Raw genomic sequence first — 25,472 nt, forward strand, 5'->3', positions numbered from 1 at the left:
TATAAATACCATTTCAGTCTTTGCAGATGACACCAAGCTGTGCAGTGGAATAACGTTCTTATAGGATGTCTTCAATTTACAAGCTGACCTCAATGCACTGTTTAATTGGGCAACTATGTGGCAAATGAGGTTTAATGTTGATAAATGTAAGGTTATGCACTTGGGGGCTAAGAATATGCATGCATCATACATACTAGGGGGGTACAACTGGGGGAATCAATGGTGGAGAAGGATCTGGGGGTTCTGGTAGATCACAAGCTTGATAATGGCATGCAATGCCAAGCTGCGGTTTCTAAAGTGAGCAAAATTCTCTCTTGTATTAACCTCCCTGGGGGTATTCCCGAGTGTAGCTCGGGGTAAAGTTTCAGTACCACAAGCGGTAACCCCGAGCTACACTCGGGAATACCATGCGGCACTGCTCCGCGATCCCTCGATCACTTACCTTGTCCTGCACTCCCGCGATGTCCCTCCTGCAGTGTCCCCGGCAATGTAATCTGGCGGCTGCCAGCATCTGTCTTCTGGGTTCCGTCCCCTGTGAGCGTCGGGACGTACGGGGGATGGAACGGCGGGAAATTTGAAAATGACAAAAAGTGACATTCACTAAAATGAAAAATGCAGAATTGAGTGATAATGATTCGTGGGGAAATTCGTCATCAGACATTGAAAACAATTTTGCGACTTTGCTCAGTGATGTGCGAACTTGGTGCTAAATTTCAAATTTCAGTGTTTTTGGTTTGATTATATTATTGAATTCAATTTATTATTATATTATTATTTTTTATGATTGTTTATTAAATTATAATTTATGATTTCATGTTTCAAGCTTTATCCTACCCGGGATGTTTACTAGACTCTTGTTTGGACAGATTTAAGTGAGGTATTCTTAAGAATTACAGGCCTACAATATAAAACACCAAATTTCCATGCAAAATAATGGTACTGCTTTCTGCACCAAAAATCTGAAATAATCATACCGCCAGGGAGGTTAAAAGAGGTATAGACTCCAGAAAGAGAGATATCATTTTACCCCTATACCAATTAGTTAGACCTCATCTGGAATATGCAGTTCCGTTTTGGGCACCAATTCACAAAAAGAACATTGGGGAACTGGAGAAAGTACAGAGAAGGGCAAAAAAACTGATGAAGCATAGAGGAGCTCAGCTATGAGGAAAGATTAGAGGAACTGAATGTATTCTCACTTGAGAAGAGGAGATTAAGGGGGGATACGATCAACATGTATAAATACATCAGTGGTTCATATAGTGAACTGCGTGTACAGCTATTCACCCTGAGGTCATCACAGAGGACAAGGGGGAACTATTTACGTCTGGAGGAAAAGAAATGTAATCTCCAAACATGGAAAAGTTTGTTCACAGTGAGAGTTGTGAAAATGTGGAATAGACTCCCTCAAGAGTTTATTTCTGGCCAGTTCAGTGGATTGCTTTAAAAAAGGCCTGGAATCTTTCTTAGATACACAGAATATAACTGGATGCCAACGTCTATAGGTAAAGTTGATCCAGGGAATATCCGATTGCCTTTCATGGGATATAACTCTTTTTTATAATGGTTGAACTGGATGGATTTTTGTCTTTTTTTCAGCCAGACTAACTATGTATTAACACCCCGCAAACACCTGCCAGGGTGTTTGAGGAGCATCACTATAGACTTGAATGGGAGGTGTTGAAAGGCTTCAATTTGGAAAGATGCAATGCTAACGCTTCATGTTTTGATAATGTGAACAGCACTGTGTGCTGCCCATAGTATAATTTCCATAGGCATTTGAGGAGCTTTAAAAACACCCCTCAAACACCTGCTTTCAAAGCTAGTGTGAACTAGCCCATAGAGATTTGTCTAAAATCACAGTTTTACCACAAAGGGAACAGAAGACCTGGTGTACATGTTCTTTACATGTTCTTTACATGGAAAAGTCTCATCCGCAGATAAAGTCACATTTCCCAACAGTTTGTACAGACCAGGTGCAAATTGCCATGCCATGCGAGTTTCAAATTGCATGGCAAGTCGCACCCTGTTGTCCACAATTAAATCGGTCATACCGGTGCGATTCCAGCTTGGTTGGAGCTGCAGCAGTTTCTAAAGTAGTGCATGCGCTATTTCAGGTGCAACTTGCATAGACATCTGTGTCTTGCAAGCCGCAGATGTTTTGCAAGTTGCACCACAAGTAGGAATGACATCTGACTTTGAAATCGTGTGACTTCCAGTGAAGTCAGATCAGTGTGACCGGGAACTTAAGCCTAAAACCGGAAGCCTGCCAACACTGCAACCATCAACATTTGGGAGATGTAATAAATCTGTCTAAAGGTCACAGTTCTAGGAGTGCCTCATCAAAAATCACCATTGCATGTGCCCTAGATTAAACTGTGTTCCTTTCTAACATAAAGTCTTTTAATGTGTTTAACCACCTCCTGCCTGCCATATAAGGTAATGACGGGCACAAGGCGGTTCTCTCGTTCTGGGAGAACGTCATATGACGTCCTTGTCACGATCGCGGCGTCAGACCCCAGACCTTCTTACCAAACTCGTGACCAAAGGACTAGCCAATCTAAAACCGTGATGTGCCGTGTGTAACAATGCCACACCCAGATGCACCCTGCACAACGATTTTCCAGCTAATGGACCACAGATCAATGTACCGGCAGACTGAGCGATTGTTACTGGGTCAGGTTAATTACGCAATTAACCCTTCACACTGCCACCACCTCCTTTTTATACAGAGAAAGAGGAAACTTGGCAATATTAGCTATAACACTATAATGATTGAAATAATCGTCTGCATAACACGGTCATAACACAGGCCTGTTATACAGAGGGCTAAACAAACAGTAGCGTCTCTTTAGAGGCAGGAATTCGTAAATTGCAATAAAGCGCTATAGAAACAGTTCAACACTTTCAGAAAGAAAGATTTATTACTATAAGGTCAAACGGGTGCAATAAAAATATTTACAGAAAATGATGTCACTAAGATATATATATATAAACATACAGAAACCAACAGCACAGCAAAGAGATATCAGAGAGAGGTGAAAGGGTTAAGGTACTTGCGAAAGCCCTGGGTTAGCAGATCCAAGTTTGAGAGCAAAATGCAGGGGTCTTCCCAGGTGGTATTGATGTTAAAATGGGAGACGTCTTCAACTTACACTCTTAGGCCTGACAGCATATTTTGTAGTCCCCAGCCGGGGGTGTTTCTGAAATCAAGGACCAATCCCCGCTTAGGGCGTGGAGATATGGGAGGATGCCTTAACTAGAGCAAAAATCTCCCTTAACTCATATTTTGGTCCATAACTGTCCATCTGCACAAGGGACATTCCACCCGCGGGTAGATTATTATGCAGACAGGTCTGAGGATTAATTATATATGAATTATGAAAGTGTGCACTGAACGGTTCACAAGATCTATTTTTCTGCTTTCCTGTGTATCCGAGACAAGGCGAGTGACCCATCAAACTGTTCGCCTGCTCATCGTCCATCTGACGATATGTCCGGTTTTTATGTAAATCTCTCATATTCCAAGATATGAGACATAGGGGAAACATGGATTTTGAGACGTGTTATCTGATTCTGTCACCTATGCTGAGTAGGTTTTATTAGGTTGGAATCTCTCTCAACTGAGAAAGCTTGCCTTATCTCTTCCGAGGTGTGACATGACACAGCGGATCACCGATCAACGGAAAGAGCCGAAGATGGCGGCTCGGTCATGTGATCAGCTGTGTTCAATCACAGCTGATCACATGTAAATAGGGAAATGCCGGTTATCGGCATTTCTCTCCTCTCGGCTTTACTCAAAGGGGACATGTGCACTAATCATCAGGGCACTGATGATCAGTGTGCCCTGATGATCAGTGTAGCCCCAGCAGTGCCACCTGTCAGTGTCCATCAGTGCCAGCTGTCAGTGCTCATCCATGCCACCTGTCAGTGCCACATCAATGCCACATATCAGTGCCTACCAGTGCTCATTAATGCCACATATCAGTGCCCATCTGAGCTGCCTTTCAGTGTTACCTATCAGTGCCAGTCAGTGCCAACTATCAATGCCAGTCAATGCCACCTATCAGTGCCGCCTATCAGTGCGCATCAGTGCTGTCTATCAGTGCCGCCTATCAGCGCCACCTAACAATGCCAGTCAGTGCCACCTATCAGTGCCAGTCAGTGCTGCCTATCAGTGCCATGTATGAGTGCTGCCTTTCAGTGCCCATCAGTGATGCCCGTCAATGCCCAGTGCCACCTACCAGTGCCTCCTCATCAGTGCCCATCAGTGCCATCTATCAGTGTCCATTAGTGCAGCCTATCAGTGCCCATCACTGCAGCCTCATTAGCGTACATCAGTGAAGGAAAAAAATCACTTATTTACAAACTTTTATCACAAAAAGAAACTTTTTTTTTTTTTTAATTTTCAGTGTTTTTTGGTTTGTTTAGCAAACAATAAAAAACCTAGAGGTGATTAAATACCACCAAAAAAAAGCTCTATCTGTCTCAAAAAAATGATAACAATTTCATATGGTTACAGTGTTGCATGACCGCACAATTGTCATTCAAAGTGTGACAGCGCTGAAAGCTGAAAATTGGCCTGGGCAGGAAGGGGTATACGTGCCCTGTAGGCTAGTGGTTAAAAGGCAATTTTGTATGTATATTTTTACAGTTTCTTTTGTACGGTCAGCGTACACAACCTTTACATAAGTGCTACCTAAATAAGAGCATCTGCGAGGCAAAATACGAAAACAAGATATTATGGACCTCCTCATTTGCAGGAACTACAGTCTAAAAAGCACTAAATCAGAATAAATTACAAGTGCAATTGCTGAAAAGGACAAACTAGGTGAAAGACTGCATCACAATCTGGCTTTGAGGCATATTTGTAAATGGGCCAGAAGTCAATGGATATATAAAAAATGAATGTCTCAAAAACCCTTCAGAAATGTAAGCCTGCAGACGAATGGGGTATTTTAGAATGATTTTCAACAATTTAAAATGCATAAATGCAGTTCAAAAAGGATGTATCTCAAGCCATCTGTTATAATGTTGCCAGTTTCTGAAAATATATTTAGAGAAAAGTATGGCCAGTGAAATTACAAAACTGTGGTCAATTAGGGAGAAGTGATGCTGCCAAATCTGTCTGACAATTTAGTGCATGAGACATGTGGAACGTCTGCTGCTTCTTTTATTATTCATAAAGTGGCTGAATACAGACAAACAGTAGAGGTTCTGTGAGATGCCATGAAATTTTTCTGTCAAATAAATCTGAGAAGCTATTGATTGCTTACAAAGGTTATTTAAATGGGCAATGCATTTGTTATTAACAGACACAATTTGTTTATGAAAACAAATATGTTCTGAATTCGAATTATTGCCTCAAAAAGATGAAAGTGTGTAGCCAAATATCACAGTTTTTGCTGCATGTTTATGGAAAGCAATTCATATTTACAAGATAGTTTTTTGGGGCAAGAAAGCAGTGTACAAAATGCAGCAATTCATGCTAACCAAGCAATACCATCTTTCACTAAACTGAAGTCATAACTTTTTATGTCTTTATAGTCCTGCATATATTATACTACGACTGGGAAGGTGGTGGGGGAGTCAGGCCAGTTTTGTTACTTACCCTGTATTCACATTAGCCCGCAGGCTGCAGGCACAGGAATGGAACCCTGCAACCACCCGCAGTCAAATCGTGCTGCTCTTGTAAGACACGTGGGGCTGCCATTCATTCTGAATGGCACCCCCACGCATCTCATCCTGCAGAGCAAACGTAGGTGTGGGAACCGCAGGGAAACCACATGGTCAAGAAGGGCATGCGGTTTCCCTGCGGATGTGTTTTTGCAAAGGTGCATGCATCCTTTTTGTACAGGACACGCAGCACAGCAGCCTATTCCAATGAATGGGCTGCCGTGCCTGAGCAGATACAGGCTTCACAGCCCACACTACTGTGAACCGGGCATCAGTGCTGATTATTGAGAGCACTGGACCCAACTCTGCAGCCAATTGGACTATTTGGCGTAAGACTATGAAAATGGAACTTATTTGTACAATCACTTTCTGACTACACACTGTATATATTTCTTTGACTTTAAAGCTGACCCAATATAGTTTCAGATCTATAGCTAGCCCTACTACATGATTCAATTTTTTTTGCATTGTTTGTTCCATTTTAAAGTGTGGAGGTGAATAAAAAAAACAAATCACATTCCCAGCAATGCGTGCTTTGGATGTTTTCTCCCCTCCAGATGCTTTCACATTTTGCATAAAGACCCTGCACCCCTTGCTCTTTGCAGTTCAGTGTTTTTTTCTATTGTTTGCCCTACTGAACTGTTTTTTTATATTCCAGCAGGAAAGATAAAAAATGTTTCTAGTAAGTATGAGTAAAACACCAGAAATACCTGAATTGCAAGGCTGTATCTGAATAGCTGCCTCTTTTGATCTCTGGACCATTTTCCTACAATTATACCGGAGAAAAAAAAATACCTTTTTCAGGCAAAGATGATTATGAGGCTGGGATAATCTACTTTGCGTGGCATTTTGAGTATAGTATATAGGTAAAAATAGTGAGAAAATGCCTAATTTGTTATACACCATTAAAGGGCTAACAATCTCCAGATTAGAAAGAGGGTAAAACATGTAGCCTGATTAGGAGGTAGAAATGTGGCTGGAATGATAGGCAGAAGAGGGCAGGGATACAAAAATGGCCAGACTGAAAAAAAAAGATTGTTGAGGCTAGAAAAGAAAATATTGCAGGCTCCTAGATTTTTGAAAGATTTAGCAAATTGTAGTGCACAATTGATGTTTCTGACTTCTGGCAACCAACATCTATGGGCGGCATAAAGCTATATTACACCTCTTATGTTTTGGGGTCCAATGTTCCGGTAAGCTGATTGGTGTGGTGGTAGCCGGGAGTACTGGATTTGTGGAGGTGGTGCAAAGGATACACTTCACAGTGGACTTTTTAGGTTATAGATTTTTATTTCACATCAGAACTTGCTGCATTTATGCACTTCATCAGACTACATTAAATGTTCATTAATACATCCGCACATGTATTTTTTACGGGAAGCAGTTCAAAGGTTATAAAAATAATATCAGTAATAATAAATTCACCTCTTTTCCAATTCCAAAAAGGGTATACTAGAACAGACAAAGTCAGAGACAGGATATAATGTTCTGTAACTGTATGTGCACACCAATTTTAATATTGTATCAACTATTTCCTTTACAGGTACAGATGCAGAATTTATATATTTCCCAGAACAATGTTTTGGTTTTAAATTTTTATTTTTAACCCAACTGGAAAATTTTCATAAAAATCTAAAGCGCAATCCAGTAATTAAATTGTCCAATAGTCCACCTGTTCCCAAAAAACATATCAATAATGAAAAGATGTAGCAAAAGTCCTAAAATTTGAAAATTCAAATTCAAGCCACCCCTACCAAAAAAAAAAAATATATTTTTTTTAAGAATCTCATTTCTCCAGCGGAAGGAGAATGCTAAGCACATAGGCTGCTCTTGTCCTTACCGTTCTCACACAAAGCAACTGAATGACACTAGCTCTGTAGATTTCATCTTATAATATGACACATGTGGGGCTGGGGCTTCAAGGACTATAATATAAATGTGAAGCAATGTGGGTCGTATATGTAAAGCAATGCAAGTAAATCAGCATAAAGAACATCTATTATCATGGACTAGAAAGCTTTTGATTGATTTATTCTATATTATTATTATGTAAATGTGCATCTCATATTATCCAAATTTCCTGAAGCTTTTCTTTACATGAGCCCCCTTTATGTGAATCAGCACTCATTCCCCAAAAGCCATTTCTGTATTTGCACTAACATTTTCCTCTTTGTTTTCTTAGGTGTTGTAAATCCTGCAGTCATTTCTTAAGTGCATTCAGATGCGCGGATTTTAGTTCTGCTCCGAAGATGGTGACTGAAAGAAAAACTCAAAAAAAAAAAAAAAAATCCAAACAAAAGCTGATAGGATGAATGCCATGGGGTGGAATACATACAATCTCTCTTACATAAAGTAATTGCCTGTGTTTCCTTTCTCTTTCTAAGGTACTTAAAAGTTCAAAGGTTTTGGATGAATGTGCAAGCCCCATTACTCTAAGACTGGGTTCACACTAATGTGGTGCAGGACACCGCATATAATTTGCACAGGAATCGCACCACATTCCTGTGTGCATTACATGCAATATCTGTGCGGTGCAATTTGAGCCATATATTTTGTATGGCTTAAATCTCATCTGCACTAAAAAAAGGTGGAGGACCCTTTTTCTTTTTTCTTTACCTGCACTTGAATAGCATCACTTGGGTGTTCTCACCCATCTGATGTGATTTTTGGCAATTGCATTACATTTTGCAATCTGTTTCAGGGTATCATTAATTTAACATTGACACCCACACCAGATCGCATGAACACCATGCGATTGCAATGCAGTGCAGGAAATGCACAGGATTCTCAGAGTTTCCCGCACCGCATCAGTGTGAACCCGTCCTGAGGATGATCTAGAGGTGAACATGACTTATGGATTCCATATTGTTTAAAGTTCCTGCATAACGTTTCCCTCAAAACAGTGTTCTTGGTCTGAATGTAAACATTGAGGGCACCCATAGATTTGTAAAAAGTCTCTTCATATTGCACGTGCTATCTCTGAAGAACTATGAGAACTACTACAGTACACCTAGCAAAAGGATCTCCCATCACTAGGATGCATTTATATCCATTGTCAGTGATAACTAATGACACACGGTGGTTGATTTTCCAGAACTGGAAAGTACAAAATCTGATGCAGCTCTGCACAGAAACCAATTAACTTCCAGCGTTTTTTTTATTTTTGCTCAAAGCTTATTTGAACAAGCTGATGTTAGAAGCTGGTTGGCTACCATGCACTGCTGCACCAGATTTTTGCACTCTCCAGTTTTGGTAAATCAACCCCCAAATCTACCACTAATAGTTGCAAGATAGCTGTTGACTGCCAAGTCATTATGGATTTATATTATCTACACCTTTATGGATGTGACAGAACACAATTTGTTGACAAATGCACAACAAACCTCTGTGACACAGTGCAGGATCTTGTTGTTTAATGACAGGTTCAAGCATTTGCTAGACAAGAATATTTGCCAATTGTGATCAAAATGGTATGTTAACTTTAAATTCCACCACAGGATCAAATTGAAGATCTGGAGCCTTGGCCCATGCTGAATCCATTTTAACCTTTCTTGGTCCCATCACTGCCTCTGCTGTTTATCAGGCCAGTCTTGCTAGCTATATACCACTTTCCTCAGTGGTCTTACGATATAGCTTTTTCCCTGTAGTTCTACCAGATTACTCCATAAATCCTCTAGGGCAGGGGTACTGAATTAAAACTCATGGAGGTCCGACCACTAAAATTTTATTTTAGCCCTCACCTACTGTATATCACAATCTCTATACTTCAGTGTCCTCAGCCCCCTCCCCCCACCCTATACATCACAGTCCCCAACTTCACATCAGTTTCACCTTCAACTTTTTCTCTTACTCAAATGGATTTCGGGTGGGTGGGGTGAACAGATCATCTAAATCACTCAGCCCACCAGAAGTCTGTTGGGAGAGAGGCACTGAAAGTGTTGCTGATAGGATGTGGGTTCAAGTGGTCATGTGGATGCTTTATAGTTACACTGGCATACATGATGCTTTAAGCACAATGTGAATGTATCAAAGTCTTTTTGTCTTTTAATAAATAATGGGTTGTGCCATGGAAGTGTTTTGCCTCCTTTTTGTATGATCATCTGCTTAAGGATATTGTTCGGAATTGTTCAATGCTAATCTGTATGTGGGAGTAAAATATCTGGTTTGGGAGTTTTCTAATCAAGCGCATTTGACCTTTAGCAGTATAGGTCAAGCTGTTCTGGTGAGTGTGTCCTTTACATGGTGGTCGAGTGTGTACACAGGGTGTCACTAGAAAGAATTTTTGTTTCATTGGAGCACAGGCCAGGAGATGAATATACAACGTTTGATTAATATAGAGACTTTTACTTGTGAAGAATAGCAACTTTTTTTTTTTTGCAGGATTGTTTTTTACAATTTTCTGGACTGATACCAAATTAGTAGAGTTGCTCTGTTTTGATTTATTTTATTTATTTATCTGTTAGCTACCAGGGTTAGCCCAGGGACTCTTACTTTCTTCCATTAGCCCTCCCTCCAACAGCTTCCTCAGCATTTCTTACACTTCTTGATACAGGCACACTGGAATATTCCTGTAAAGTTACCAGAAATGAGGATGTATTTCCAGTTGAAACTTCATGAGCAATATCATCAGTGTATCCATAGTCAGATTCGTGCTCAGCGAAACCATTGGTATGTTTATCTAGTAATTGGTCTAATGTTGCCCCTTCCTCAAGAAAGAACTCAGAAAATTCTACAGGAAGATGTGCAATATATATTCACCCTTCCAGACCATGCTTTATTCTTCAATGTCAGAGAAGGACAAATAGATATCTAACAAACCGCTTCTTCCACTATTGTGAACTGAAACATAATAGGAGAGCATAATTCCTCAAATGGCAGATAGGCTATTCCAGGAGGCACATGCAATTCCATGTTCCACCAGTTTATAAATCTCACTGGGATATTATTGTTTTTTTCTATGGCTACCCTATAACCACATAGAACCGTAGGATATTCCTTTTTCTGTCTCTCCTCAGTGTCCTATGTGTGCATGTCTTCACTGTTTCCTGTCTAGCAGCCAAAGTTATACCATGTTGGTTTGGGGCTTTTTGGACTTCCATTTTCCTGCTGCAGTTTACACCTTGCTTCAAGGTACTGCACACCCTTATTAGATAATGCAAAACTCCTCTCTGTTGTTTATCTTCTGAAGGTTGTCTCCAATGAAACATTGCTCATCCAATTGGCTTGGCTTTGTTGTGGTAAACACAATACTTTTACCAACAATTACCAGTTCTTCTCTCATAAAATTGTCAAGGGAAGTCCCAATTGAATGTCCTGCATAGCAATCACATTTTACATTTTACAGAAAAATCAGGGCTGTGCTGTATAGAAAGGTGTGTAAATCTAAGAACAGGATACACAGAAATACAAATCTTTAGGCATATAAAACAGATCGCTTATTTTCATTTTATTTGTATATTATGATGTTTGCCAGGATTTCAGCTTTAAATAATTAGCTAGTCAGTCTAAACCCTTTAAATAGACAATCTCCATCACATTCCTGGAGTATATTTCTGAAACCTTACCAGCCAAAGAAGTGATAGTGGCTGATGCATAGAAGGAATTTATTGTTCTAGCGAGAAACACATTTTTGGTTGTGCCAGGTCTCTCCTGGGATTCCAGTGCTGATCTTATATATTCAGGCATCTGGATTCAAAGCAAACACTTTCAAGAATGTGTCTGTTGCCTCATTTTTTCTATTTGTGTTGTTACTGTTTGTAATATACCATAACATCTATGAAAAACTGAAAAGATCTAAAGGCCTTACTTACAATAGCCAATCCTTTTTCAGCTATAATTTGATAGCAGTCAGAAAAATGAAAGGTTGCAATTTTACAAATAATAATTTAGATAGCAGTCAATTTTCTTGTGCTATTTTCACAATAGTTTTTTAAATACTGAAAGTTTTTATTGTACATGAATTGATAAATATAATATAAACCTTTATTTTACTAAATATGGTTGCTTTTTCTGTTCTCCTCAGATACCCTATAGATCCTAACAATAATGACAGCCAGAAGCAAGTGATATTTAAAGTGTTACTAAACCCACAACAGTAAAATTAGTCTGCATATGCATGTAAAGCATGCTTGTTATACTCACTGTAGAACCTAAGGGGTTAATCATCTGCATTGTGTAAAAAGGCCGTTTGATCCTGTTTTCTCTGCCCCTCTTCTTGTTCAAATGTCCAAGTGGTATCTCCTAATAAGACAGACTGAACCCATAGCCAATGCACATGCTCAGGTTGGTAAGTATTGCTAGAGGGGTTTTTTTTTTCTTAGGAGAGTGCATGTGATCAGCACAAGGCCAATCAATACAGGTCAGACAGAGGTTCTCTGGGAGGGGTTTTGCATCCTCCTAGAGCAGAAAGAAAACTCCTCCTACAAGCTTTAACCAGTGCTCTGCTGAAGTCACACGACTGCTCTGACTGCTGATGAGAAAAGGTATTTAGTAGTTTATATTTACTAAAATAATTGCATTTCCATATAGTTTTTACTGTGGGAGACCAGATATAGTGAATGCAGGGTCCTGGGATTAGTAACACTTTAAGAAGTGGAAATGTGTGTCATTTTTTTTGTACTGACTCTACATACAAAATGCTACAAAAAAAAAGATAATTTAACTTGTATGCTGTAAATTTATCCGATCATTGTTACAAAACCTTTGAACAATGGGAAAGTAATTTTCAACTGTAAAAATGTCATTAGGCATGGCAATGAAAATATCACATTATATTTTAGTGAATTGACCCTTATGTATCTGTAGTGTATAGGCTCTTAACTTCCCATGAACAGCCTTAGGTATGAATTTGCTGATTCTTCTCCAGACTACTGCACACACTGACACATGAATGTATTCTCTTACAGTACTTTAGTCATGTGATCACTATTGTAAAGCACCAGGGACTGCCATAGTGGAGACAATTCATTAAATAGGCCACAGTCTACACTAAGCCCCATCACTGTTGGGTGTTGGATGGTGCAGAATGCTATATGCTGCTTCTTACACAAAGGGGATGTATATGAATAATGGTTCACACATTACCCAATGAATATGCAATGAGACACAGATGTGTTACAGATCACGCAGGTGGACTGCGAATGGATTTGACAATTGCATTAGATCAGAAATAGCAGGAGCATTTCCACCATCAAAAGTGTAATAACAATGATCTCCAAATAATCTTCAAAACAAAAAGAAAACGTTGGATGGATTTCCTGTCCTGGGTAGATAAGACAAACCATTATTATTCAACAGCTCAAACCGTGGTAACAAGTACTGAATTCCAAACAGAAAAAAACACAGCAATGTGTGGGAGGAATAATATGCACGAATGTCCATGCAACCTATATTTGCCTTCTTAAATTCATGGAAATATTGGAAAATATATTCATGGTAAAAATAAATTTGATGGTCCAATAAGTGAAATTATAGTTTAATTTACATACAGTATTTATCAACATGGACCATTAAAGTAATACTAAAGCTAAAAAACGTTTTTTACCTTAATGCATTCCTTGCATTAAGGTAAGAAATATTTTCTATTTTCCTCTCCTCCCCCTTCCCTCTGTGAAGCGGAAGAGAGGGGAGAATAGATCCAGCACTGTTCACGGCTGCATCTCTTCTCCCCTCTCTTCCTCTTCACCCAGCACTTGAGCAACAGCAGGAGCCATTGGCTGCTGTCAATCAAATGCAGTGAGAAGGAAGTGTGGGGGGTGGGGCTAAGTCCTGCTGTGTAAGTCTATGGAGCGTGGCTCAATACACACAGCTCAGGAGTGTGCAGATGCTGTGTGCCTACATAGCAAACGTCTTACTATGGGGACACACAAAGAGGAGATGCCAGAAGTACCAGCAGCAAACCCAAGAAGAGCAGGATCGAGGTCGCTCTGTGCAGAACCACTGCACAGAGCAGGTGAATATAACATGTTTGTTATTTTAATTAAAAAAAATGTTGACTTTAGTAACGCTTTAAGACTTTATTCATTTTAGTTGGTCAATCTATGGAACTTTATCTAAAATGTCAATGTTTAAATATTCTTCCCAGGAAAATGAAATATAAACAAAAATAATTTAATCATCTTTTAAATATTGCATTGTGCACCAATTGCCTTACTCCGTTATCTTCATTGCATACGACTCTTCTTAAACCATTCTGCTGTGTAAAGAATCAAAGTCACAGATTGCTCTATGAGCCAAGCTAATTTCCTGCCGTGGGGACCAGACATTTTTCCCTGCTCAATGTCTTCTTGGGCAATGGTCCCCTCACCACTCTTATGATTTCTCCTGCTTCTGGAACCTGTGAAAACCTGGCTGTTGGAAGTGTCGCCTTTTTTTCCCCCATACCAGTGGTTAGTTAAGAGGGGGTTACTAATATTATGGAGTTGGCTTTAGTCAAATACATTGCACAGTTACTGTATATAATGTAAAGACAATGAAGTTGTAATATGTATAGTTTCATTCTGTTAACATTTAAACTGCAAGATGTTAAAAATAATTATCTGTATGTACAGTTGTGTTCAAAATAATAGCAGTCAGACATCACTAACCTGATCAATCACTGTTTTTGGAAGAAATGATATTTCTACATGGCAAATAATTTACTAGCAGGTGTAGTAGAGTAATAGAAATCCAACAGACCCAACAGTCATGACATGCATGCTGCTGATTCTGTATAATTGAATCACTAATTGAAAGGGGCATGTTCAAAATAATAGCAGTGTGGAGTTCTATTAGTGAGGTCATTCATTCTCTGAAAAACAGGTGACAATCATTGCCCTTATTTAAGGAAGGAAGGCAGCAAATGTTGTACATGCTGGTTACAGTGCATTTCTCTCTGAAATTCTGAGGAAAATGGGTCGTTCCAGACATTGTTCAGAAGAACAGCAAACCTTGATTAAAAAGTTGATTGGAGAGGGAAAAACATATAAAGAAGTGCAGAAAATGATAGGCTGCTCAGCTAAAATGATTGCAAATGCTTTAAAATGGCAACCAAAACCTCAAAGATGTGTAGGAAAGTGAAAAACGACCATTCGAATGGATAGAAGAATAGCCAAAATGGCAAGGACTCAGCCAACAATCAGCTCCAGGAAGTTCAAAGAAGGTCTACAGTTACCTGCAAGTACTGTTACAATTAGAAGACGCCTATGTGAAGTCAAGCTATCTGCAAGAAGCCCCCGCAAAGTGCCACTGTTGAAAAAAAAGACGTGCTGAAGAGGTTACAATCTGCCAAAGAGCACATTGACTGGCCTAAACAGAAATGGCACAACATTTTGTGGACTGATGAAAGTAAGATTGTTCTTTTTGGGTCTAGTGGTCGGAGACAGTTTGTCAGACGACCCCCAAACACTGAATTCAAGCCACAGTACACTGTGAAGACAGTGAAGCATGGCTGCGCAAGCATCATGATATGGGGATGTTTTTCATACTACGGTGTTGGGCCTATTTATCGCATACCAGGGATCATGGATCAGTTTGAATACATCAGAATACTTGAAGAGGTCATGCTGCCTTATGCTGAAGAGGAAATGCCCTTGAAATGGGTGTTCCAACAAGACAACAACCCCAAACACACCAGTAAACATGCAACATCTTGGTTCCAGACCAACAAGATTGACGTTCTGGAGTGGCCAGCCCAATCCCCGGATCTTAATCCAATAGAAAACTTGTGGGGTGACATCAAAAATGCAGTTTCTGAGGCATATAACGTGCTTCTCACCAGATTATACACATGAATGTGACAACAAAACCAAATATCTATGAAAACCTTCATTGGCATCCAGGATAACAGCCAAACATGTGTGCACCACCAGTCACCAGATAAAATGCAAACTCACCAGAGGAGTTGCTACCCAATAATAAGCAGTAAAAATGCCTTTTTGGAATCCACAAAGTCTCCTTTAAGACACCTTCAGCCTCTTCACTTCACCAACCAGGCAGTGGGTTACCAGAAAGCTGTTTGAATCAAGCTTACAGACCGGTAGACTACATTTCACAAATATAAAAAAAAACAAAACCGCAGACTGCACTGAGCAAATATAAAAGACCTAAAAAGTTTAAAAAATAAAATCAGAATAAAAAAAAAATAAAAATAAAAACATGTTTGTGAATGGTAGTCTATCTGGACTTCAGTTTATTTATTATTGCTTATAAATGTAATAATGTGATACAACATATTTTTATTTTCTTATGTATAGTTTTATTGAGGATCATGATCTCCAGATAAATCTTTCAAGCTAGATTATTTTCTTATGGTATGAGTGATGTTCTGGCTATAGTAATATGGCATTAATCTCACCCATAATCTATTATATTATGGCAGCGATCTCTAAAATGGAATCTAAACAGGAAGTGATGATGGTCCATTATGGCAGAGAAACAGGAAATTCCAGGTGAAGGCTACATAAAGATGGCTGTTCATTTACAAGCTAGAGGATGCACGCTTGCATGAAATGTGTTGGGCAGAGCTTTATGCATGACATCACTCTGTCACATCGGATCCTGTGAGGCGGCTGCTGATGTAAGTGTCACATTGGAGAGGCCATGCCTGTGTTCTCCCATTCTGTAGCTATGTTCTCTGTATTACAGCACTATGCAGTGCAATACAGCTTTGACTTCCTGACCTTGCTGGTCCTCCTCACTCAGCACTGCCATTCAGGAAGACGATATACAGGACACATATAATTAAATACCATTTTCACATATGTGTCTGGAGTTAGGTTTTAACTTGCTAGGTTTCTGTAATGTACCTCTTAATGGATCCTGACTGATTTCATATAGTAATAGGGTTTTTTCTAGCTATTAGGACTGTGTCATTCTAGTAACAAATATAATAATTCATTTGATGATATATCTGTCATTAGTTTCCTTTTTTAACTTGTCAATGCTTCTGTAACACCATGGTATTTTAATTTGTCATGCTATAGTTCCGCAACTATAAAACTTCATATAGAATATCTCAAATATTCCCCCATCCAGAATTTAAAACAAAAAGCAGCTCTGGATGAAAAACTCACCTGACAACTGCCCCCTGTTGTGGTTCATTTTTGCTACTAGATGTTTTCAGTCTTCTGGATTGAATGACACCAAACCTTATTCAACCTGGAAGACTGAGTGGCAAGGACCACCCTCACCCTACACTCACATGCTATGGTGCAGAGAACAGTGCTGCACAGCTGACATAATGGAGGAAATTCAAAAAAGAAAAAGGAACCTGCATTGCATTTTACTAGTTTGAAGACACTTGCAAATGGTAAGTATAAAATTAAAGTAAAGCAAAAAATCCTTCATTCTAAGCCTATTGGGGCTCAGTTGTTTTTCACAGTGCTTGTTTTTCACAGTGCACATATGAACATGCTTACAGGAGAGACGAGCACAGGATAATCTCAGCAGTGCACATTTACTCCTCCACCATTCAATCACAGGTTGGGGTCTGGATTAGACTTGGTTATATTGCTTAACTGCAGCATAGTCTATAGCGGTTAAAGTGTTCGTTAGTTTAACAAAAAACAAAACGTTTCCATTACAAACATGTTATACTTACATGCCATTACCTGCCCTATGCAACGGTATAGCAGGGAGCAGCAATACCTCCTCTTCTAGGCTCCCCCACTGGCACTCTCGACTCCTCTTCTGTGATCTACCACAGGAAGCCCCTTCCTATAGTGGCACACCTGCGGGCTCACTCCAGAGACAGGCTATGTGGGTCCATAGACACACAGCATGGCTCAGCCCTGCTACCTCCTCACAGGATTTGATTGTAAACTGTAGAAGCCAATGAATGCTGCGATCTCTGAGACCTAGTTCACACTAATGCAGTAAGAGAAACGTTTCCTGCACCGCACTGCAATTGTGTAGCATCCATGTCATCTGGTGCGGGTGTCAATTATAAATTAAGGTCACCCCAAAACAGATCGCATAACACAGTGCAATTGCCAGAATTCGCAACACATGGGTGTGAACACCCATGCGACTCGAATCAGGTGCAGGGAAAAAGAAAAGGTCCTGCACCTTTTTTGGTGCGGATGTGATCTGAGTCATACAAAATGTATGTGCATGTACGTATGTGATTTGCACAGGAATGCGGTGCCAGTTACATGCGGTGTCCTGCACTGCACAAATATGAATCTAGACTGAGGGTGGAGAGATTAAACCGGTATTGAATAGATACAGGACACAGGTATCTAAGGAGGTGAGGAGTCGACATCTACTGGAACATTTACCTAAATGCATAGAAGGCATTAAAATAAAATTGTGTTGCCTTTACAACAACTGTAAGGGACCTAGCTATGTAGTGCAGCAGGAGTAAATGGATCACAACAACAGCTGAGCAGAATTATAAATCCTTTGGCAGGTAGCAGAGTTTACATATTGTGTATTTAGTTTTGCCTGGGTTCATAGAGAAGTACATCATGCATTTCTCCTTTTGTCAGCTAGGATCAGTTATGATCATTAAAAGTAATTCTTGAGTGGTTACTTTATACTCTGCTCTTTACGCTTTTCAGAAGTATAGAGTATGCCATTACTAATCATCCCATACTCTTCTCAGTAGTTTTCCTTTGAATTATTCTGGTTGTGTTTTCGTATGTTTCTAGATGGGTAAATATACGAAAAAATTATCTTACGTTTGATTTATACAGTAGGTTTGTCCTCCTCTGTCATTCCGGACTCCGATTTCCTGGGTTCATATGCTTGTCCTACAACAGAAAGAGATTTCTCAATCAATGCAAAATAAGACCGGTATAAAGAAACCTTAAAAAGATAAGTATGGGTTTAAGTAAAAAGATTATTCTCACTCAGGTGGATGCAGCATTGCTACAATGCTACATCTGTCCCCACCACATTTAAGACTGAGAACTGAGCGATCAAAGATCACTAATCGTTCAGTTCTGAGCCTTCACTGAGCAGTCATCGGCTCTCTGCTCTGCCCCTCCAGCACTTACTGGAGCACTGGGCTGCAGAGGGAGCAGGAGTGACTGGCTCGGGCTCTCAGAGGCTCACTGAGATGGTGAGCCAGCTGCCAGTCCAGGTATCTGGGTGGATTCTAACCATATGGTCGGGATCTTTTCAGAGCCTGGACTAGCACATCGACATCAGCTGACAGTGGGCTTTAGCCAGCTCTCTGCTGAAAATGGGTCACAGGAGTGCAGATCGAACTGTGATCCATAGGAAAAGTACAGTTGAAAAAGCTTTGGCTGTACTTCTCCTTTAAAAATGTAAAACAAAATTGTCCCTTCACTTTAAGTACTTAAAGATATATTGAAGGAGTGCTGTGTCATGATTTTTTTTTTTTGGGGGGGGGGGGTCAGTTATACTTCCAAAATGCGCAGGATTCCTTTTTAATCATGACAAAAAATTTGAACTGGACACAACCATAAGTCTGGCACTCCCTTCACTCTACTCAACTCACTCTGAAGTATGGACGAAGAGCGGCCTCCAGAAGATGCCTGCTATGACTTCTCTTCTACAGAAAAGCCTAATCTGTGCCCTGTCCAACCATTGCATTAAGTCCAGCATGACCACCAGCCTACTTTCCAGTAAAGCCTACCATACATGATTCAAATTCCGAAAGAATTTTCTAAGAATTTGCATTCGAATTTCGCACCATTAGTGGGTCACAGGAAAGGCAAAATTTTCGAGTGACCATCGAATATGAGCGATTAGGCATGTTGGAAATATTTTGAAAAATTAACAAACTTCTAATCAATTATGGAAGAATCGTGTGAGAAATGTAATCGAAAAAGAAATGAACATGAGCTGTGACCTGGACAGAAAAGAAAAATTATTTTCTTTAGCAACATGACGTGAAATTAAAGGCTTGATTGGTTGAATTTCAAAATCAGTGATGGCACCATCGGATTACAAAATGCACAACATTTCTGATTTTCTGAAGATAATTCGCTTGAAATTTGACCCATGTATGGCCTGCATTGGAGTGTTTTGCTGGTTAATTGAGGAGGCAGCAGGTGAGCATGGCTTGTGCCCCAAATTGAGATGCTTGGAACACCATAGCAAAGTAAGCGCAGATAGAGCACAAATTGTTTTTTTTATGGACAAGCTAGGTAAAAAGCAAGCATCTCTGGACATCTTCTTTTTGTAGCAACAGTTTTAGTCAAATTAGTGGAATATTTCACTTTAACACACTTTTTGATTTCTGATCATAAATTCAAAGATAATGTATTTAGCAGCTACCTATACCACTATTAACTGCATAACCTTTTTTTGTAATTCACATCTGAGCATTTTAAAACCTTCCACTAAATTATTTCAACAAGGCTTGTTAATAGCAGGCTCATAATACATTTTATGCATTTAATGTAATATATGTTAAAACACAGAGCACTTGTGAAAAGTCCATTAGATAATGCTTTTAAAGTGTAGGATTCTAGGACTGTAAACAATATACAAGTTTTATACAGTATTTCTTATACAGATTATTATTTATTTACTCACATGTGACACCATGACTAAAAGTGAACAAAGAATCTATTTAATTTCACTCCATAAACTTTTATATTGCCTTGGTGTTTATTAGAGAGGTTAGATTGTAACTATTTGAATCCCAGCTGCCATTTTAAAACTCTGCCTGGGATAGTGGCTACTCATCCCACAGTAGTTTTAATACAGCTGACAGGCTCACCCCCTCCTGCAGACTTCTGCCAGCAATAGTGCTGGAACTGCTGGCTGTCAATGAAACCTGGGATCTAAAGCTAAGCCCAATTGAAATGATCAGCTCCAGGGCTTCCTTTGCTTCTATAGACAGCTCCATAAGAGTGCGCTGTAGAAGGAAATGTAAACACAACTAGAAAAGCTACAATTTCTGGGGAAATTGTGTGAAGTGTTCTTGCCTCCACCAGTAGGCTACAACTGGAGTGGGCGGAGTAACTGGGTGGAGTGGCTTGAGTAACTGTTGTGTGTTTGGAATGGCTGGAGTAACTGTGAAAAGGTTGGACTGAGTAACTTTATGGAGTGGGCAGAGTAACTGTGTGGAGTGTTTGGAGTGAGTAAAGATAGAAAACATTACACTAACCAATTGATTGATCAAATTTAAAAAGTGCACATGGCAAGCTTGATAGAGTGAGAAATGCATTTCAACTTTTAATTATTTATATAGCACATTTAATTGCAATGTTGTTGCCCAAAGTGCTGCACAGTTACATTAAAACATACATTTATAAAAACATTAGCAGCATTATCACCTCAAATACTCTCTACTGTAGAAAACTTATTTCCAAACCTTTAACCACAAGCCGGCCAAACTGTCACAAATTCAAAATTAGATTTCAAATAGGGCAGAGAAAAACAAACTGCTCCAAATTGCTCACTTCACTGGTGTCTTCAAATGGTCGTAGTTTTAAAAACTGTAAATCCTACAGTGAAGAGCTTTATAGTGTGAAAATCACAAGACCCAGACCTACATTTTGATGCATAGTATGTCTCTGAAATAATATAAATGAAGGCACAATTGCAGTTTACAAATTGCCCTTCAAATTTGAGGTGGCTAGAGTGCAGTTTCAATGAATGTCAATGGGCGGCGTGAGTTGCAAACAAATGGTCATATTGTGAAAACTATCAGGACTATGGCTTAACTGTAGACATTTTTAGTGGCAGCAGGGATAGCTGAACGTTTTGATATAAGATTTGTGTAGGTGGGCTTGAAAATGAGGGAGTGATGGCAGTTTAGAAATCATGTCCTGATTTTTCAGCTCACACTCTAGCTTTTGTCAGCTCCCACTCTAGTTTTGAACATTTCGCCATTCATTCCTATGGTACCAATTTCACCACAAAAACGCCGCTATTTTGTGAACCATTCAGCGAAACGTTCCACAAAGCAATAGCACACCAATCGGAAACAATCCGCACGTTTTGGTATATTACTGTCTATGTAGTGTAAAAACTGTGGGAGGAGTTAGGGTGCTTGGCTATAATAAGAAGAATATATATGTGAGATAACAATTATTATTATTATTATTATACAGTATTTATAAAGCGCCAATAGTTCGCTCAGCGCTGTACATTATAATATAAGTGGTCTTGCCATGCAAGAGGACTTAATTACATGTTGTGCTTATTTGGAAGTATAGTGATGTCACAAGTGACCTCATGGCACTTCCTGTCAGTATGAAGCCTGGAACCGAGGGGGCTGTAGCAGCTCTGACAATCCTCTCCCCACAGCAATAGATCATTGATATAGTGATCTGTTGCTGCACAGCTACATAGGTTGGGAAGGAAGGAGTGGTGTCTGGTTTTGGTCTCCACTGATCAAATCCATACATTCCATGAAAACAAAAGTGCAGTAGAAAAATTATGAAAAAGAAAAGTGTAAAAAAATAAATAGCTATAAATCCCCAGGTTACAACAATGGCTTTGGATGATCTAGATGACATCTGCATTTACTGAGAAAGCACTAAACACTCATGTAAGTGAATGCAATGTCCTTCATATTTTTAGCGATCACAAACCTGTGAAAAACAAAAATGATTGTTGTGCTAATTTGGGCCCTTGTTAACATGACTCAAACTTATCTTAAGGTTACGTTAATAAGCTAATTAAGCTGTTTTGCTTGTAGAGTTTTCAATGTAGTGTTGAAGGGGCAATAAAGCTCTCTCAAGTACAATTCTTACATTCACTTTGAGCTTTACCGTTCTGCTTGTTACCAAAGTTGCACTATTGTGATATTTTAACCAGCAGACTTTGTTGTCTATTTTTTATGGTAAATAAAAGTGGGTGCACCAACTACCTAAATGTTGCATTGGGACAAATTACAAGAAAATGCACTGTTTCAAATATTAGTATAATTGAAACAGTGCATTTTATTTATTCCCAATTTATTTATTCCCAATCTATTTATTCCCAATAAAAAACGAGCAAATAAAAAAATAAACATATATATCCAAATTTGCTACCAAACTGAAGTCCTATCTGCCCCCCTAAAAAATGTATAATACGCTAGTGTAGACCACAATACCTAAAAGCTATAACATGTGGAACTGAAACATCACAGAAAAAAATACTCTGGGCACTCAAGTGGTTAAGTGCTAGCTTGGCTTTTCAAATGATACCATACAGAGCTATGCCAGAGAGCAATATCAATGCATTCTTTATTTTTATGCTTTCAGATGGACTAAATGCAGCACAACAGATTGTAGAAGTGGGTACCATTGTATAGTTCCTAAATATATCTTTGTTGTGCCAAAAGGAACTTCAAGCATAAGCAGACTAATTAAACTATCAAGCCCTAGACTTCATTCAACAATTTCACTACAGTGAATATAAAAAAAAAAATAAAGTTTATTGGCCAGAATAAATTAATATTCTGGCCAGTAGGGTGTATTAAACGCCAACCATGTAAACACGCATAAAAGCACATTTACATAAAAGCATGCATCATTTCTACTCTCAAACTGGACTAGAATCACTTCCTTCTCTCTATCTCTTGTACACTGGGAGGAGGTTCTGTAGGTCACAGAAGATTGCTGGGAAAGCCAAGAAAATTGTTTAAAATATCTGTTCAGTGCACAGGGAGTTACAAGTACAATGGGATTCTGGCAAAATCAACAGATATTGTACTGTACAATTGTGTACAGTAGGTAGAAAATTTTGGATTGATCTAATTTGAAGTGATATATTTGGGTTTGAAGGCATCCATCAAACCTGAAACAGCTGGCTTGCTTGTGGGTTAAATTGGCTGCAGACTTTTGCCTACTGGCCTGGTGGGCAAGACTAAAATTCCTCACTTCCCTGACCACCAGTCCCTCCCAAGCCACCTCTCTTCATATACTGTAGACTTTCTTCCCGTGCCATGACTGAGACCAATTACATTGCAGTTTGCCTTCCCATCTCCATTTGGTCCTTTAGTCACTGTTGGGGGATATAAAAGTTAATTGCAGTAAAGCTATGAAGAGAATGCCATGGGCTATATGGCTCCAGCAGGTTTTAAGGGGACTGCCAGCCAGGGTTACGTTTGCCCAAAGACCAGCTTTCAACAGAACATATCAGGCTAGAAACATGGGAACTGCAATTGCTGATTGCTTTTGTCCAGGGCTGGCTTCTATATCCTTGCTTCATCATATAGTGACTCACTAACCTGAAATATGCATGTAGCCAGAAAAGTGTCAAATACCTGACATGTATACATGTTCTTGGTCTGTAATTTAATAGGTTGTGAAGCAAGGGAAATAGTCTGTGAAAGTTCTCATTTATCCAGGTTATGGTATAGCTATTAGTAATCAGACACATCAAACTGTACTTGTCCTGTAATGCTTAAGAATTTTTCCACTTATCCAAACAGCTTCTTCAATTCTAATGAGTTCCTGGCATTCATTAGAACTATGGAAGCTGGATAGGCAGATAAAAGTGGTTAACATTACAGAACAACTTAAATGTATATAGCCAGAGCTTTTTTCAGCGGGAACACAGTTCCAGCATCTCCAGCACTGAAAGTATTAATGGCAAGAGGTGCTGGGGTGTGCTGGAGATCTGTTGTTGCTGGCTGCTGGGGGATCTATTGTCACTGAAGGGGATCTATTTTGTGTTGTGGTCTATTGTTGCTGGGTAGATCTATTGTTGCTGGAAGGGATCTACTATTGAGGGAGGGCTCTTTTGTTGTTGGCTGCTGGACAGTCTATTTTTGCTGGCTGCAGGGAAATCTGTTGTAACTACTGGGGGTCTATTGTTGCTAGGGTAGTATTTTGCTTTGGGGGTCTATTGTTTCTGGAATCTATTGTTGCTGGTTGGGTCTAATACTGCTGACTGCAGGGGATCTATCTTTCTGCTTTTCTTCTTATCAAATAATTTAGCGCCACAAAATGATACTTAGCTTTGTATTCTCTCCAATTTTTTGGGAAAAATGCCCTGTATATAATGACTACTGGAACCTGCACTTTTAAAAACTAGTCAGCAATGCTAGTTTCCATATTTGTGTTCTGCGAGATGCTTTAGTTTTCTTTGTAAATGTTAAAAAATCCAGTAACACTTGCAGGTCTCCTCCCTTCCCCCAGTCTGTGACTGGACAGTGAAATCACAAGTAACAGACTGATGAGCCAATTTCTCTGTTATTCTGCTCTCTCCTCCTAGCAGCATCTGTTGATCCTCATAAACAGGAGTTCTCTCTCTCCCAGTCTGAGCTCTTCTGTATATGGACTGCAAGAGGCTGATACAAAGTCAAATGCTGATAACAACAAAGCTTGCATTGAAAAAAAAAGGATGTATTAATAAATACAGTGGTGCATTATTTTTAAGTATTTTTTTATTCTGAAATTCAGCATTAAAGGTGCAGGGCAATCATTATTACCATGGTTTTGGCATTTCGTGAATCATTGACCTGGAAAAAGCATCCAGATAAAGAAGAATAAGAACAGTACTATATGCTTGTTTCAGGCCAGTGACCCACTAAATATTGAAGCCAGAATTTAAATGATAGTCCTGCAACGTGCACCTATAATACAAATTGGCAGAGGTCATTTTCCAACCTCACTCCTCCTTTGATAGGATTGGTTGCTATAGGTTTCTGTAGTGGCAATGTCTTCTCCTGTTTTCCTTTGTTTTTCATTTCCCATTTCAAGTATCTTGCAATTTCAACATTTTTTAATGAAGTGAGAAAACAGTAGGAAATTACACATAACTTCTATGAAAAATAATGACCACAGCATCAAAGGATTCTTTTCAGTAATACTGCTATATCTAAACCATCTGCAATCAAAACATCAACCCCCATCGCTAACAATGAAGTAGAATACAGCGCTCCATGAGACAAGATTAAT

The 25,472-nt window shown here is 39.3% G+C and overlaps 1 protein-coding gene across 1 annotated transcript in view; it reads right to left on the reverse strand.

Annotated features, from left to right (window-relative positions):
- ST6GAL2 (ST6 beta-galactoside alpha-2,6-sialyltransferase 2) overlaps positions 1–25,472 on the reverse strand; it is a 219,174-nt gene that overhangs the window by 144,726 nt on the left and 48,976 nt on the right. Inside the window, exon 2 of the mRNA XM_089681273.1 lies at positions 18,336–18,407. The gene's annotated coding sequence lies outside the window, so the exon portion shown is untranslated. The remainder of the gene's footprint in view (positions 1–18,335; positions 18,408–25,472) is intronic.

This window comes from Staurois parvus, unplaced genomic scaffold (genome assembly GCF_062004578.1).
Source record: "Staurois parvus isolate SC_StPar_1 unplaced genomic scaffold, SC_StPar_1.0 ptg000262l, whole genome shotgun sequence".
Taxonomy (NCBI): domain Eukaryota; kingdom Metazoa; phylum Chordata; class Amphibia; order Anura; family Ranidae; genus Staurois; species Staurois parvus.